Here is a 15,723-nt window from a genome sequence, read left to right on the forward strand (position 1 = left end):
AACTTGTTTTGCTCAGCAATCGCCCCTCTCACCTCACGCCCGCACGCGTGAAAAAGAAAAGGAGAAGCAACTTTTGCGTTGTGATTGCGTGCTCGCGAACCGGGTTTTTTTACCGGGTTAAGTTTCGTGTGTTTCCTTTTTTTTTTTTTTAAGATGAGAGGGTCCGAAGGAGCTAGAGCTTCATTATAAGCGGTGGAGTTACAATTCCACAAAGGGTCATGAAGAAAATAAAAACTACAAACCGACCCAAACTTGTTGCAATAAAGCCCTTTGACCGGCGCGAGAAAACGCGATCAAGGACAGCTCCAAAACCACCACCGTCGAACTCGCTGGAGCCAACCTCCACGCCGCCGGGAACGAAACCACTTGGGGCATGGAGACGGGAGCTAACTCCGGCGATGATGATGAGCCTCCGTCTAGATGATTGGAGGTTGAAGAAGTCCTGCAGACGACGAGCAAGTGCTGTCTCAGGATGGAGGGGCCGCCCTACGGCCAAGAAAGACGGCGACAGAGGCGCCGTAGAAATCCTCCAAGGGTGGAGGGGCCGCCCTTCGGCCATTAGATACGGCGACAGCGGCGCCGTGAGAAACCTCCGACGAGAAGCCTGCAAACTCCCCTGCTACGGACGCTGCGGGCAGACACGAACAGCGCGCACCTCAACCTCTCCTCCGCCACCACCACGATGACGAGAGAGGAGGGAGCCACCGCTGCATCGGCTGCCGCCAGATCCACCCGACCTCCACACCGTCGATGCCGAAGACGTAACCCAGTAGAGCTTCTCCCCCTCACCTCCACGGCCGTCCAGGACCAGCTCCAATGAACCGCTGTCCTCAACCCAGCGCCCCTCCTCCTCGCCGCCACGGCCGGCCAGGAGGAGCTCCACGTCGAGGATATCGAGCACCTTGATGCAGTAGACGACCAAAACTTTATTGAAGGAGACTGTGGTCTCCTTCTCCGCCGCCAGCTCCGACTAGAGGAGCAGAAGCAGCAGAGAGAGAAACCCTAGGAAGCTCCGGATCTGGCCGCCATAGACCCGAGCTCTGCTCCAACTACCGGGCATAGAGCCCAAAACTAGACTAATCCTAGACCTATCTACTCCGGCGTCGTCTCCTCTCCATCTCCGGCCGGCTATTTCGGCGGAGAGGAGGAGGGAGAGGCCCGGCGAGGAGGAGAAAGGGGGCAGGTACTGTAGAGGGTCGAGAGCGGTGGAGGGGGGAAATGAGAGCTCAGTTTCGTGTGTTTGGTAGCCCATATAAAAACAATCCTTGTATAGCACTCTTTTAAAGTGGTCTAGATGTAAGCAGAAGTTAGCTTGATAAGGCACACTCGATTTCAATGTTCTTCGGCATGCAGTCACTAGCGAGTCCAACATGGGAAAAAACCTGGTAAAAGAACGGTAGACGCCTCGACGCATCAAGCAAATTGTGCCATAAATCCCCTCTCCCCCTACTCTCGGCCATTCTCACCGGCCCTCTCCTCTCCATCCTCTCTCCTCTCGCCACAGACGGTTGTACTATTGTTAGTAGATTCAAGACCACCACGACGATGATGGGACATACGGCTTTATTTGAAGCCATAATAGAGCAAGCCTTCATCGACACCAAACTGGACACCTTCTTCCACAGTTCAAGCTCTGCTCACTGAGGTTCAACAATGGCAGTAAGGCTCGAATCCACGGTGAATTTGCGTAGATTTGTGGTAGTGCGAGGAAGGTTGTATGCTTTTTTATCGCATGCATGGTAGATCTTTTCAGTTAGCATTAACTCCTTGTTTTTACACATATTGCACATCAAATTAGGGGTTATTTGTTGTTCGTGCCGATGATTAGACTCTAGTACACTAAGATGGGAAGAGGTGTTTTTTTCTGAACCTATTGGCATGATCAAAGATCATTGTTTGATTGTGCCCTAGGTTCAATAGAATCACATATTCCATGTGCGGATGCTATGTTATATGAGGCCAGGTGTTTAAATGTTAATGCCGATGATTATATATCAGTGCTACGTCAGGAAGTGATGTTTCTCCCTGCTTACTATGACGAAAATTAATCAATGTTTGGCTATTCTTTGAGCCAATGATTAAAATGTGGTTGGTGGCAGAATGTTTCTTTCTGGCCTTAAACATTGTACAATTATTAATGATTGTGCATAGTTCTTGGTCGAAAAGAATCATGTGTGCCGCAAAGTGGTTAATACAAGACTTCAAGAATGTTAAAATTAGTTTGTCAATGATTAAGATGTTGACCAGATGATCTGGTTCTATCTTGTGTTGTGTCCAAGATCAATGCTTGTACAACGTACTGGGTAGATATATATCCATCTTGCTGGTTGTGATATGAGACGCACTATGTATGCATGTACACCAGACTTGTTCATGTAGACACTTCTCTTTGTGTTCCTTGTAATTGCATTACTATTTTGCGGTGCTCAAAGATGAGACTGGGTGCACCTTCGCATAAGTTTGGCAAGGGTTGTTTAAAAGAAGGAAGCTGGAATGGGTAGCCCTACCAAGAGGACAGGGGGATGTCAAGGTCGACCATTTCCATGAGGACGTCGGTTTAACCCACTTTGCTAAAGTGGTGTTGTCTCTAGGGTTGGAAGTGCTGCCAATTCGATGATGAACATCGACTGCTCCTATATGGTCTAGCCCTTGCCATGATCGGTGACTGACTAATCTTCTGGTGTACGCCAAAACTCGGAGCAAAGAACAAACCAGATTGGTGTCCATCGTATGTCTCTGTTGTAAAACTATGTGTTACATTCCTCTTGAACTATGTCTGGTCGTTCGTATGTGCTACTATAGTATGCCGGGCCGATGGCAGCATGGAGTTAGAGGAGAGGACGAACGGGGTTAGTGGATAGGGTTTCATGCCATCCACCACCCTAGGACTTGGTGACCCAACTCGATCAACTCCATCGCTTGTGAGGCGGCTCCGAGGTAATGCACACGTACGACTTGACGACGGCTCCTTCTTGTTCCACCAAGTTCGAGTCGAGGTAGAGAGATCGCTCCGGCTTCACGACGGTGTGACGATGAACGTGGTGCGAATTCGGCAGGGCTTCGCTCGGACTATCTTTTCAGAGTTCGCCGGAATTAGGGTTCCGGCGAGATTCCGGTGATCACCAATGGAGGTCCGAGGACCAACTGAGGTAAACGGTGGAGGACGGAGGAGGACCCTGACAAGGATGGGCGACGGCCGACGGCGGCGAGGAGGCCGGCGACGGGCGGCGGCCGCTCGGGGTTGCGTGGCTCTTGTGGACCTGTGATGTTGTGGCCAGCCCTGGCGCTCCTGTATATAAAGGCTCGGACCCGAGAAGCCGTAGGATCTCTGAATCCTATTTGGACTCTCGGTCAAACCTTGTCAAACTCATATTGGAACCAAATAATGAAGGCCCCAAGTAAATCGAAATAGGAAGAGGGGAGCTCCTCCCTCCTACTCCCAAACCGAGTGGAGGGAGGGCTCTCCCTCTCCCTCTCCCACTCGGCCACGGCGGCCAGCCGGCCGGCCCAGTTGGCGCGTGGGTGGGTGACATAGGCATCCCCAATGGGCCTGCCAGAGATAGTACCCGGGGTTTATTGAAGGCCCACTGCCCGAAGAATAAGAAGATTCGGAAGCCCAAGATATTATTAAGGAAAGCTAGAGTTGTAATAAGAAGTGTTATTTGTAATCTTGCGGGATGAGTTAGAAACCGTCCCGGACTATGTAATTTGTACAAATACGATTCCCTCGGCTCCGCCTCTTATATAAGGGGGAGTCGAGGGACGAGAAAAGGATCGAATCATTGTTTTCCCAAACCCTAGTTTTACAATCGTCGAGTACTTTTCGGCTGAAACCTTCGAGATCTACTTGCCCTCTACTTCTAACTAAAACCCTAGTCTATGATCCGTAGGCATTGACAAGTTAATACCTTGTCAATTGGCGCCGTCTGTGGGAATTAGAGGCGACAAGGAGCTGATCTCGATGGCACGTTCAGGATCGTCGACTTCATCGGCAGCAAGCAACATCATGGACAAAGGTAAACAGATCGAAACTGGTCTCGTTGATTTTATAACTCACCCGCCCTCCCATGTGGATGCATGTACGTATCTGGAGGAGCCCATGGAGATGACGTTCGGAAGGTTCCACTATCGCATCGGGAAGGAAGGAACGTATCGTCTCGAAATTCCGACCTTCTCGAGGTTTCCTGTGGAACACACTGAATCTTCAAGCTCGGCATCATCGGTCGAGTCTGGCGACGCAGAAACCTCTTCGCCACGCTTCATCAACACCAGAGCAAGCGAAAAACTCGCCAAGATCTTCAGCGACATGTCTTTCGAGTCGTCTGCGGACTCCTATATAAGCAGCGATTCTGAGAGTGTTGATAGCTTCGATTTCATCGACAAATCCATCACCATTGGAAAGGTCTTCACCAATCTCTATGATGGTGTCACCAAATCCAGCAAGGCGCAGAATTCAAAATATCATCAAATCTACGCCATTGGAGAAGCAAGTCGCGATCAGGAGGAAACATCGGAGGCTTTCGACGATTTGGGAAATCCATACGTTGATCCCTCTGACCTAAGGCGAGGTCTAGGCACCAAGTATGTCGGGCCTACACCACGTGTGAGAGTTCAACTGCCACAAGCAGCGTGGGATAGAGCCGCGAAAGCCATGGATGGTTCAGAACCAATGGCGACAACTGCCACGGTTGAAGAGTTGCAGGCATACCAATATAGACTCGCTCGAGCTGGAAGGCAGTTGGAAAAATAGACAGCCGCTGTAAACAGAAGAAGGGAGGCAGCTTCCGCGTCAAGCAGGCGAAGGGCAGATCTAAGTCGACAATCAGGGACTTCGGGAAGCAATCACAGAGAAGCTCGCAACAGGGCAAGGTCTCGACTAAATAATATACCTGAAGCAGAGAGGGAAAACCTAGTCCGAAATCTCGACATGTCCTTTATGACAATAGATACAAGGGGAAACATTATCCCGAAAACACCAGAAGCGGGGTATATGGCGACGCAAGCTTTTATCCTGGCGTCCAAACCACCTGCCGGGGATCCTAGAGAGGCACTGTACAACATGGCTATGGCGGGAGTTGGAGCCATGGGAGCAGCGTTCATAAATTCACCTCCCGAAGGATCAGCAAGGCAAAATAGTCCACGCCCTGCTGTTGTAGCAGCAGTTCCAGAAAGAACAGGTGAAGCAAGGGATACGGAAATCCAAGCAAGGGTAGACAGAGTACGACAACATAGAAGGGAACATCGAGACTCTCCAGAGATAGCTGAAGAGGACATGTGTGGGCTGCCATGTTTTACGAGGAGGGTCCGAAAAACTCGGGTGCCTTCAGGGTTCAAGTTGCCTGATAATTTCAAAAAATTCGACGGACTGCAAGATCCTGAGGATTGGCTGATAGATTATCTCGAGACAGTAAAATTAATAGGTGGAACAAGGGCAACGGCGATGCAAAGTATTCAGGTGCACTTGAGTGGAGCCGCAAGATCCTGGATAAAGAAGCTTCCTTCCGGTTCCATCGATAGTTGGACGGATTTCGAGGACATATTCGTCAAGAACTTCCGGTCTACCTGCAAAAAGCCTGCGACACTCGAGGAATTGAGGTCATGTCGACAAAAACATGATGAATCAATGAGGAAGTACATCCAAAGGTGGAACATCATCAAAAATTTGGCAGAGAATATATCGGATGAAAGAGCGATAGATGCGTTTGTGGCAGGAGTTCGACGAGGAGGTTTTGTGGAGGACTTGGGAAGAACCAACCCAAGAACAGTATCAGCATTAATGGAGATAGCGAACAGATGGGCAGATGGCGAGGATGCTGTGCAGAATAAACGACACAGGTCACCTGAGGAGGACCGAAGTCGAAATCTGCAAAATAGACGACGATTTTCTCGATTCTCGAGTTATGATCCACCAGGCCAAATTTCGGCAGGGTTTCGAACAAACTTTGGAGGAAGCAATAGAGATAATTATCGGCAAAGCAACGAGCAGCGAAGCGACAACAGAGATGATTCCCGAAAACAATAGGCCAAATAACGGGCCCAGGTTCCAGAAGCCTTTCGTGTCCCCTGAGGATATGATGAACGGTCCGTGTCAGATGCATTTTTATGTCGACAATAATGGGAAGAGGCAGTCGGGACATTTGCAGAAGGACTGCCGAAATTTTCAAGCAATGATGAGGTTCGCTGGGCAAGCCAATGCCCAGGCAGCAAGTCGCAATCCCCAGGGACCCAGGAGCGAGATCCACCTGCCACCTCCCCCCGCAATTACAGATGAAAATCGACATCAGCTCAGAATAGCGGCAGCACCAGCACCACCTCCATATGTGGATCCTAACTCTCATGGAGCGGTGTCGATGATTCAGAAAGGCAGACCATCCAATAGAGCTCAGAAAGTAATCTCGCGACAGGTGTTCATGGCAGAGAAGATGCCTCCACCAACAGTCGAGTACCTCAATTGGTCAGGACAAGATATTGGCTTCACGATTGCGGATCACCCGCAGCAAGTTCCTGGACCAGGGCAATCAGCACTTATTTTGCCAGCAGTAATTGCAGGATTCGATGTTTCCCGAGTTTTCATCGACGGAGGAAGCAGTCTAAACCTTATGTATGCAGATACACTAAGGAAGATGAACATATCCATGGCAAACCTCAAGCCAACGGATACGCGTTTTCATGGCATCACACCAGACAAGCCAAGTTACCCACTGGGGAAGATCAATCTCGATGTTCAGTTTGGTACCCGAGAAAACTACAGGATAGAAAGGTTGGAGTTTGAAGTCGTGGATTTCCCATCGCAATACCACGCCTTGCTAGGGCGCCCAGCATACGCCAGATTCATGGCGGTGCCGCATTACACATACTTGTTGTGGAGGATGCCTGGACCTAAGGGGCCAATCACAGTTAAAGGCAGCTTCGCGCTAGCCGATAAATGTGACAAGGATTTTCATCGGCTCTCAGAAACCTTCGGGATGCAAGCAGAATACATGGAGTCGAGGCTTACAACCGACTACGATGTATTGCCAGACGTAGGGAGGCCTAACAAAGAATCAGCTTTCAATACTGCAAAGGATTCCAAGGAAGTACAGATCCATCCAACAGACCCGAAGAAAACGACGTCCATTGCAACAAACATGGACCTCGCATAGGAAAGCGCACTCGTCAAGTTCCTCCGTGAGCACTGGAAAATCTTCGCATGGTGTCCAGCTGACATGCCAGGAGTACCCAGGGAACTTGCCGAGCACCACCTAAACTTGGATCCAATCGCAAAACCAATCAAACAACCTTTGCGGCGTTTTTCGGAACCAAACCGCAAGGCTATGCTGTCGGAAATCGAAAGACTCAGAGAAGCTGGTTTTATCAAGGAATTACATACAGAGGCCACGTGGGTAGCTAACCCAGTGTTGGTGCCGAAGAAAAACACAAAAGTCCTTCGCATGTGCGTCGACTTCACGTGTCTCAACAAACATTGTCCAAAGGATCACTTTCCCCTCCCAAGGATCGATCAAATTATCGACTCCACGGCAGGATGTGAACGTCTTTCCTTTTTGGACGCATACTCTGGCTATAACCAGATCAGGTTAAAAGAAGAAGACGAGGTCAAAACAGCGTTCATCACACCGTACGGCGTGTTCTGCTATCGAACAATGCCTTTCGGTCTGAAAAACACGGGAGCAACATATCAGCGGATGATGCAGAAGTGCTTGGCAACACAGATTGGGAAGAACGTACAAGTATACATCGATGACGTCGTCATAACAACAAAGAAGGGGGACACACTAATCGAAGATTTGAAGGAAACTTTCGACAATCTCGATAAGTTCTGTCTCAAGCTTAACCCGACAAAGTGTTCTTTCGGCGTCCCTGCAGGAGAACTTCTTGGGTTCTTAGTTTCAGCAAGAGGGATCGAAGCGAATCCCGAAAAAATCCAGGCCATCGTAACAATGAGGAAGCCAATAAAGTTAAAAGAAATACACCAGTTAACCGGGCGAGTCGCAGCTTTAAGCAGGTTCGTCGCCAGGTTGGGAGAAAAGGCGCTACCGTTCTACGCCTTGATCAAGCAGGGAGATAAGTTCCAATGGAGCGAAGAAGGCATGTGAGCCTTTGAGGATCTCAAGCGCAAAATTTCGACACCACCAATTCTGGTGGCGCCGAAAGAAAAAGAACCTCTGTTGCTGTATATCGCGGCCACACCTCAGGTGGTAAGTACAGTACTTGTCGTGGAAAGAGAAGAAGAAGGAAAGCTCCATGGAGTGCAGAGGCCAGTATACTTCATCAGCGAAGTTTTATCGCCTTCAAAACAGAGGTATCCTCAATATCAAAAGCTAGCATATGGAGTGCTCACAACAGCAAGAAAATTGCGACACTATTTTTCGGCACACCCGATAATAGTGGTTAATGAGGCACCTTTGTCCAATATACTCAACAATCCAGAGGCTACAGGTCGTGTCTCCCTTTGGGGAATAGAACTTTCCCCTCGGGACATCACGTATGAAAAAAGAAAGGCAATAAAGTCACAGATTCTACCAGACTTCATCGCAGAGTGGATGGAGCTACAAACCACGGGACCACCAGATTTATCGAGAACTTGGACTATGAACTTTGACGGGTCCAAAAGATTAGAAGGAGCTGGAGCAGGCGTGATATTAATCTCACCTGAGGGCGACAAACTGAAGTACGTTTTGAGGATGACTTTCCCGCACGCATCCAACAATGAAGCAGAATATGAAGCCCTCATACACGGCATGAAGATGGCGAAAGCTTGTGGCGCAACTCGATTAAAAATCTTTGGCGACTCGCAGTTGGTAGCTCAGCAAGTCATGAACCAATGCGATGCAGTCAATGATAGCATGATAGCATACAAGGAAGTCTACAATGAGCTTGAGAAGCTGTTTGATGGGTGCGAAGTAAATCATATAAGCAGGTTGAGCAATGATGAAGCCGACATTCTCGCAAACATCGGGTCACAATGCCTTGCAATTCCACCAGGTGTATTTTGGGAAGAGATAGCGGAGAGGTCTACGAAGTCAACAAAATCAAAAACGAAGGAGAAGGACAAGAAACCCTCGGGGGCTCAAGAAACACCGAAGGATGAAGAAGAGGAACAGGACCTGGTTATGATGGTACAGATACCATGGATGCAGGTGTACATATCATACATCCTAAAGAAAGAAATACCCGACGATCCAGTTGAAGCTAGGCGAGTTATCAGACGATCTAAAGCTTTCACCGTGGTCAAAGGGGAGTTGTACAAACGAAGTATTTCGGGAGTACTTCAAAGGTGCGTCAAACCTGAGGAAGGCAGGATGATCTTGAAAGATGTGCACGAGGGAATTTGCGGTCACCACGCAAGTAGTCGAGCTATTGCAGCCAAGGTCTTTCGAGCTGGATTCTACTGGCTAACAGCAATCGAGGATGCAAAGGAGATAGTAAGAACTTGCGATGCGTGTCAGAGATTTGCCGCAAAACCACACTCCCCGGTGATGACGCGTAAAGCACACGCTCGTTGGGAACCCCAAGTGGAAGGTGTGATGCGTACAGCAGTAAGTTTCCCTCAGTAAGAAACCAAGGTTTATCGAACCAGTAGGAGTCAAGAAGCACGTTGAAGGTTGATGGCGGCGAGATGTAGTGCGGCGCAACACCAGGGATTCCGGCGCCAACGTGGAACCTGCACAACACAACCAAAGTACTTTGCCTAACGAAACAGCTGAGGTTGTCAATCTCACCGGCTTGCTGTAACAAAGGATTAACCGTATTGTGTGGAAGATGATTGTTTGCGAAAACAAGAAACAAAGATTGCAGTAGATTGTATTTCGGTAAAGAGAATTGGACCGGGGTCCACAGTTCACTAGAGGTGTCTCTCCCATAAGACAAACAGCATGTTGGGTGAACAAATTACAGTTGGGCAATTGACAAATAAAGAGGGCATGACCATGCACATACATATCATGATGAGTATAGTGAGATTTAATTTGGGCATTACGACAAAGTACATAGACCGCCATCCAGCATGCATCTATGCCTAAAAAGTCCACCTTCAGGTTATCATCCGAACCCCCTCCAGTATTAAGTTGCTAACAACAGACAATTGCATTAAGTATTGCGCGTAATGTAATCAATAACTACATCCTTAGACATAGCATCAATGTTTTATCCCTAGTGGCAACAGCACATCCATAACCTTAGTGGTTCTTGTCACTCCTCCAGATTCACGGAGGCATGAACCCACTATCGAGCATAAATACTCCCTCTTGGAGTTACTAGCATCAACTTGGCCAAAGCATCTACTAATAACGGAGAGCATGCAAGATCATAAACAACACATAGATATAACTTTGATAATCAACATAACAAGTATTCTCTATTCATCGGATCCCAACAAACGCAACATATAGAATTACAGATAGATGATCTTGATCATGTTAGGCAGCTCACAAGATCCGACAATGATAGCACAATGGGGAGAAGACAACCATCTAGCTACTGCTATGGACCCATAGTCCAGGGGTAGACTACTCACACATCACTCCGGAGGCGACCATGGCAGCGTAGAGTCCTCCGGGAGATGATTCCCCTCTCCGGCAGGGTGCCGGAGGCGATCTCCTGGATCCCCCGAGATGGGATCGGCGGCGGTGGCGTCTCAGTAAGGTTTTCCGTATCGTGGCTCTCGGTACTGGGGGTTTCGTCACGGAGGCTTTAAGTAGGCGGAAGGGCAAGTCAGGAGGGGGCACAGGGGCCCCACACCATAGGTCGGCGCGGCTAGGGGGTGGGCCGCGCCGCCCTAGGGTTTGGCCACCCTGTGGCCCCACTTCGTTTCGTCTTCGGACTTCTGGAAGCTTCGTGGAAAAATAGGCCCCTGGGCGTTGATTTCGTCCAATTCCGAGAATATTTCGTTACTAGGATTTCTGAAACCAAAAACAGCAGAAACAAAAGAATCGGCACTTCGGCATCTTGTTAATAGGTTAGTTCCAGAAAATGCATGAATATGACATAAAGTGTGCATAAAACATGTAGATAACATCAATAATGTGGCATGGAACATAAGAAATTATCGATACGTCGGAGACGTATCAGCATCCCCAAGCTTAGTTCTGCTCGTCCCGAGCAGGTAAAACGATAACACAGATAATTTCTGGAGTGACATGCCATCATAATCTTGATCATACTATTTGTAAAGCATATGTAGTGAATGCAGCGATCAAAACAATGTATATGACATGAGTAAACAAGTGAATCATAAAGCAAAGACTTTTCATGAATAGCACTTCAAGACAAGCATCAATTAAGTCTTGCATAAGAGTTAACTCATAAAGCAATAATTCAAAGTAAAGGCATTGAAGCAACACAAAAGAAGATTAAGTTTCAGCGGTTGCTTTCAACTTGTAACATGTATATCTCATGGATATTGTCAACATAGAGTAATATAATAAGTGCAATAAGCAAGTATGTAGGAATCAATACACAGTTCACACAAGTGTTTGCTTCTTGAGGTGGAGAGAAATAGGTGAACTGACTCAATATTGAAGGTAAAAGAATGGTCCTCCATAGAGGAAAAGCATCGATTGCTATATTTGTGCTAGAGCTTTGATTTTGAAAACATGAAACAATTTTGTCAACGGTAGTAATAAAGCATATGTATCATGTAAATTATATCTTACAAGTTGCAAGCCTCATGCATAGTATACTAATAGTGCCCGCACCTTGTCCTAATTAGCTTGGACTACCGGATCATCACAATGCACATGTTTTTACCAAGTATCACAAAGGGGTACCTCTATGCCGCCTGTACAAAGGTCTAAGGAGAAAGCTCGCATTGGATTTCTCGCTATTGATTATTCTTCAACTTAGACATCCATACCGGGACAACATAGACAACAGATAATGGACTCCTCTTTTATGCATAAGCATGTAACAACAATTAATAATTTTCTCATTTGAGATTTGAGGATATTTGTCCAAAACTGAAACTTCCACCATGGATTATGGCTTTAGTTAACGGCCCAATGTTCTTCTCTAACAATATGCATGCTTAACCATAAGGTGGTAGATCTCTCTTACTTCAGACAAGACGGACATGCATAGCAACTCACATGAAATTCAACAATGAGTAGTTGATGGCGTCCCTAGTGAACATGGTTATCGCGCAACAAGCAACTTAATAAGAGATAAAGTGCATAATTACATATTCAATACCATAATAGTTTTTAAGCTATTTGTCCCATGAGCTATATATTGCAAAGGTGAATGATGGAATTTTAAAGGTAGCACTCAAGCAATTTACTTTGGAATGGCGGAAAATACCATGTAGTAGGTAGGTATGGTGGACACAAATGGCATAGTGGTTGGCTCAAGTATTTTGGATGCATGAGAAGTATTCCCTCTCGATACAAGGTTTAGGCTAGCAAGGCTTATTTGAAACAAACACAAGGATGAAGCGGTGCAGCAAAACTCACATAAAAGACATATTGAAAACATTATAAGACTCTACACCGTCTTCCTTGTTGTTCAAACTCAATACTAGAAATTATCTAGACCTTAGAGAAACCAAATATGCAAACCAAATTTTAGCATGCTCTATGTATTTCTTCATTAATGGGTGCAAAGCATATGATGCAAGAGCTTAATCATGAGCACAACAATTGCCAAGTATCACATTACCCAAGACATTTATAGCAATTACTACATGTATCATTTTCCAATTCCAACCATATAACAATTTAACGAAGGAGAAACTTCGCCATGAATACTATGAGTAGAAACTAAGGACATACTTGTCCATATGCTACAGCGGAGCGTGTCTCTCTCCCATAAAGTGAATGCTAGGATCCATTTTATTCAAACAAAACAAAAAAAACAAAAATAAACCGACGCTCCAAGCAAAGCACATAAGATGTGATGGAATAAAAATATAGTTTCAGGGGAGGAACCTGATAATGTTGTCGATGAAGAAGGGGATGCCTTGGGCATCCCCAAGCTTAGACGCTTGAGTCTTCTTAGAATATGCAGGGGTGAACCACCGGGGCATCCCCAAGCTTAGAGCTTTCACTCTCCTTGATCATGTTGCATCATACTCCTCTCTTGATCCTTGAAAACTTCCTCCACACCAAACTCGAAACAACTCATTAGAGGGTTAGTGCACAATAAAAATTAACATGTTCAGAGGTGACACAATCATTCTTAACACTTCTGGACATTGCATAATGCTACTGGACATTAATGGATCAAAGAAATTCATCCAACATAGCAAAAGAGGCAATGCGAAATAAAAGGCAGAATCTGTCAAAACAGAACAGTTCGTATTGACGAATTTTAAAATGGCACCAGACTTGCTCAAATGAAAATGCCCAAATTGAATGAAAGTTGCATACATATCTGAGGATCACTCACGTAAATTGGCATAATTTTCTGAGTTACCTACAGAGAATTTTGCCCAGATTCGTGACAGCAAAGAAATCTGTTTCTGCGCAGTAATCCAAATCTAGTATGAACTTTACTATCAAAGACTTTACTTGGCACACAAAATACTAAACTAAGATAAGGAGAGGTTGCTACAGTAGTAAACAACTTCCAAGACTCAAATATAAAACAAAGTACTGTAGCAAAATAACACATGGGTTATCTCCCAAGAAGTTCTTTCTTTATAGCCATTAAGATGGGCTCAGCAGTTTTGATGATGCACTCGCAAGGAATGGTATTTGAAGCAAAAGAGAGCATCAAGAGGCAAATTCAAAACACATTTAAGTCTAACATGCTTCCTATGCATAGGAATCTTGTAAATAAACAAGTTCATGAAGAGCAAAGTGACAAGCATAGGAAGATAAAACAAGTGTAGCTTCAAAAATTTCAGCACATAGAGAGGTGTTTTAGTAACATGAAAATTTCTACAACCATATTTTCCTCTCTCATAATAACTTTCAGTAGCATCATGAGCAAACTCAACAATATAGCTATCACATAAAGCATTCTTATCATGAGTCTCATGCATAAAATAATTACTACTCCCAACATAAGCATAGTCATTCTTATTAATTGTAGTGGGAGCAAATTCAACAAAGTAGCTATCATTATTATTCTCATCACCATAATCATCAAATGTAGGAGGCATAGTATAATCATAATAAACTTTATCCTCAATAGTAGGTGGCACCAAAATACCACTATCATCATAAATGGGAGGCAAAGTGTCATCAAAGTAAATTTTCTCCTCCATGCTTGGGGGACTAAAAAGTTCATGCTCATCAGAGCCAGCTTCCCCAAGCTTAGAATTTTCCATAGCATTAGCAACAATGGTGTTCAAAGCATTCATAGTAATAACATTCCCATTAGCATGCATATAAAGTTCCATGGGTTTTTTAATTCTCTCTTCAAACACATCATGTCCTAATTCAAGATAAAGTTCATAAAGATCTCTCATATTTTTGTTGTTTTCCATTATGCTTAACTAGTGAAATAAAAACATGCATGATATTAAGTAAAGTAAACAAGTAACTAATTTTTTTGTGTTTTTGATATAGAGTGCAAGACAGTAAATAAAGTAAAGCTAGCAACTAATTTTTTTGAGTTTTGATATAATGCAGCAAACAAAGTAGTAAATAAAATAAAGCAAGACAAAAACAAAGTAAAGAGATTGAGAAGTGGAGACTCCCCTTGCAGCGTGTCTTGATCTCCACTGCAAGAACGGCGCTAAATTTAGCTTGATGACGCGTAAAGCACACGCTCGTTGGGAACCCCAAGTGGAAGGTGTGATGCGTACAGCAGCAAGTTTCCCTCAGTAAGAAACCAAGGTTTATCGAACCAGTAGGAGTCAAGAAGCACGTTGAAGGTTGATGGCGGCGAGATGTAGTGCGGCGCAACACCAGGGATTCCGGCGCCAACGTGGAACCTGCACAACACAACCAAAGTACTTTGCCCCAACGAAACAGTGAGGTTGTCAATCTCACCGGCTTGCTGTAACAAAGGATTAACCGTATTGTGTGGAAGATGATTGTTTGCGTAAAACAGTAAAACAAAGATTAAAAGAGATTGTATTTCAAGAAAGAGAATTGGACCGGGGTCCACAGTTCACTAGAGGTGTCTCTCCCATAAGACAAACAAAGATGTTGGGTGAACAAATTACAGTTGGGCAATTGACAAATAAAGAGGGCATGACCATGCACATACATATCATGATGAGTATAGTGAGATTTAATTTGGGCATTACGACAAAGTACATAGACCGCCATCCAAAGATGCATCTATGCCTAAAAAGTCCACCTTCAAAGTTATCATCCGAACCCCTCCAAGATTAAGTTGCTAACAATGTACAATTGCATTAAGTATTGCGCGTAATGTAATCAATAACTACATCCTTAGACATAGCATCAATGTTTTATCCCTAGTGGCAACAAAGCACATCCATAACCTTAGTGGTTCTTGTCACTCCTCCAGATTCACGGAGGCATGAACCCACTATCGAGCATAAATACTCCCTCTTGGAGTTACTAGCATCAACTTGGCCAAAGCATCTACTAATAACGGAGAGCATGCAAGATCATAAACAACACATAGATATAACTTTGATAATCAACATAACAAGTATTCTCTATTCATCGGATCCCAACAAACGCAACATATAGAATTACAGATAGATGATCTTGATCATGTTAGGCAGCTCACAAGATCCGACAATGATAGCACAATGGGGAGAAGACAACCATCTAGCTACTGCTATGGACCCATAGTCCAGGGGTA

Source organism: Lolium perenne, chromosome 3, assembly GCF_019359855.2.
Source record: "Lolium perenne isolate Kyuss_39 chromosome 3, Kyuss_2.0, whole genome shotgun sequence".
Taxonomy (NCBI): domain Eukaryota; kingdom Viridiplantae; phylum Streptophyta; class Magnoliopsida; order Poales; family Poaceae; genus Lolium; species Lolium perenne.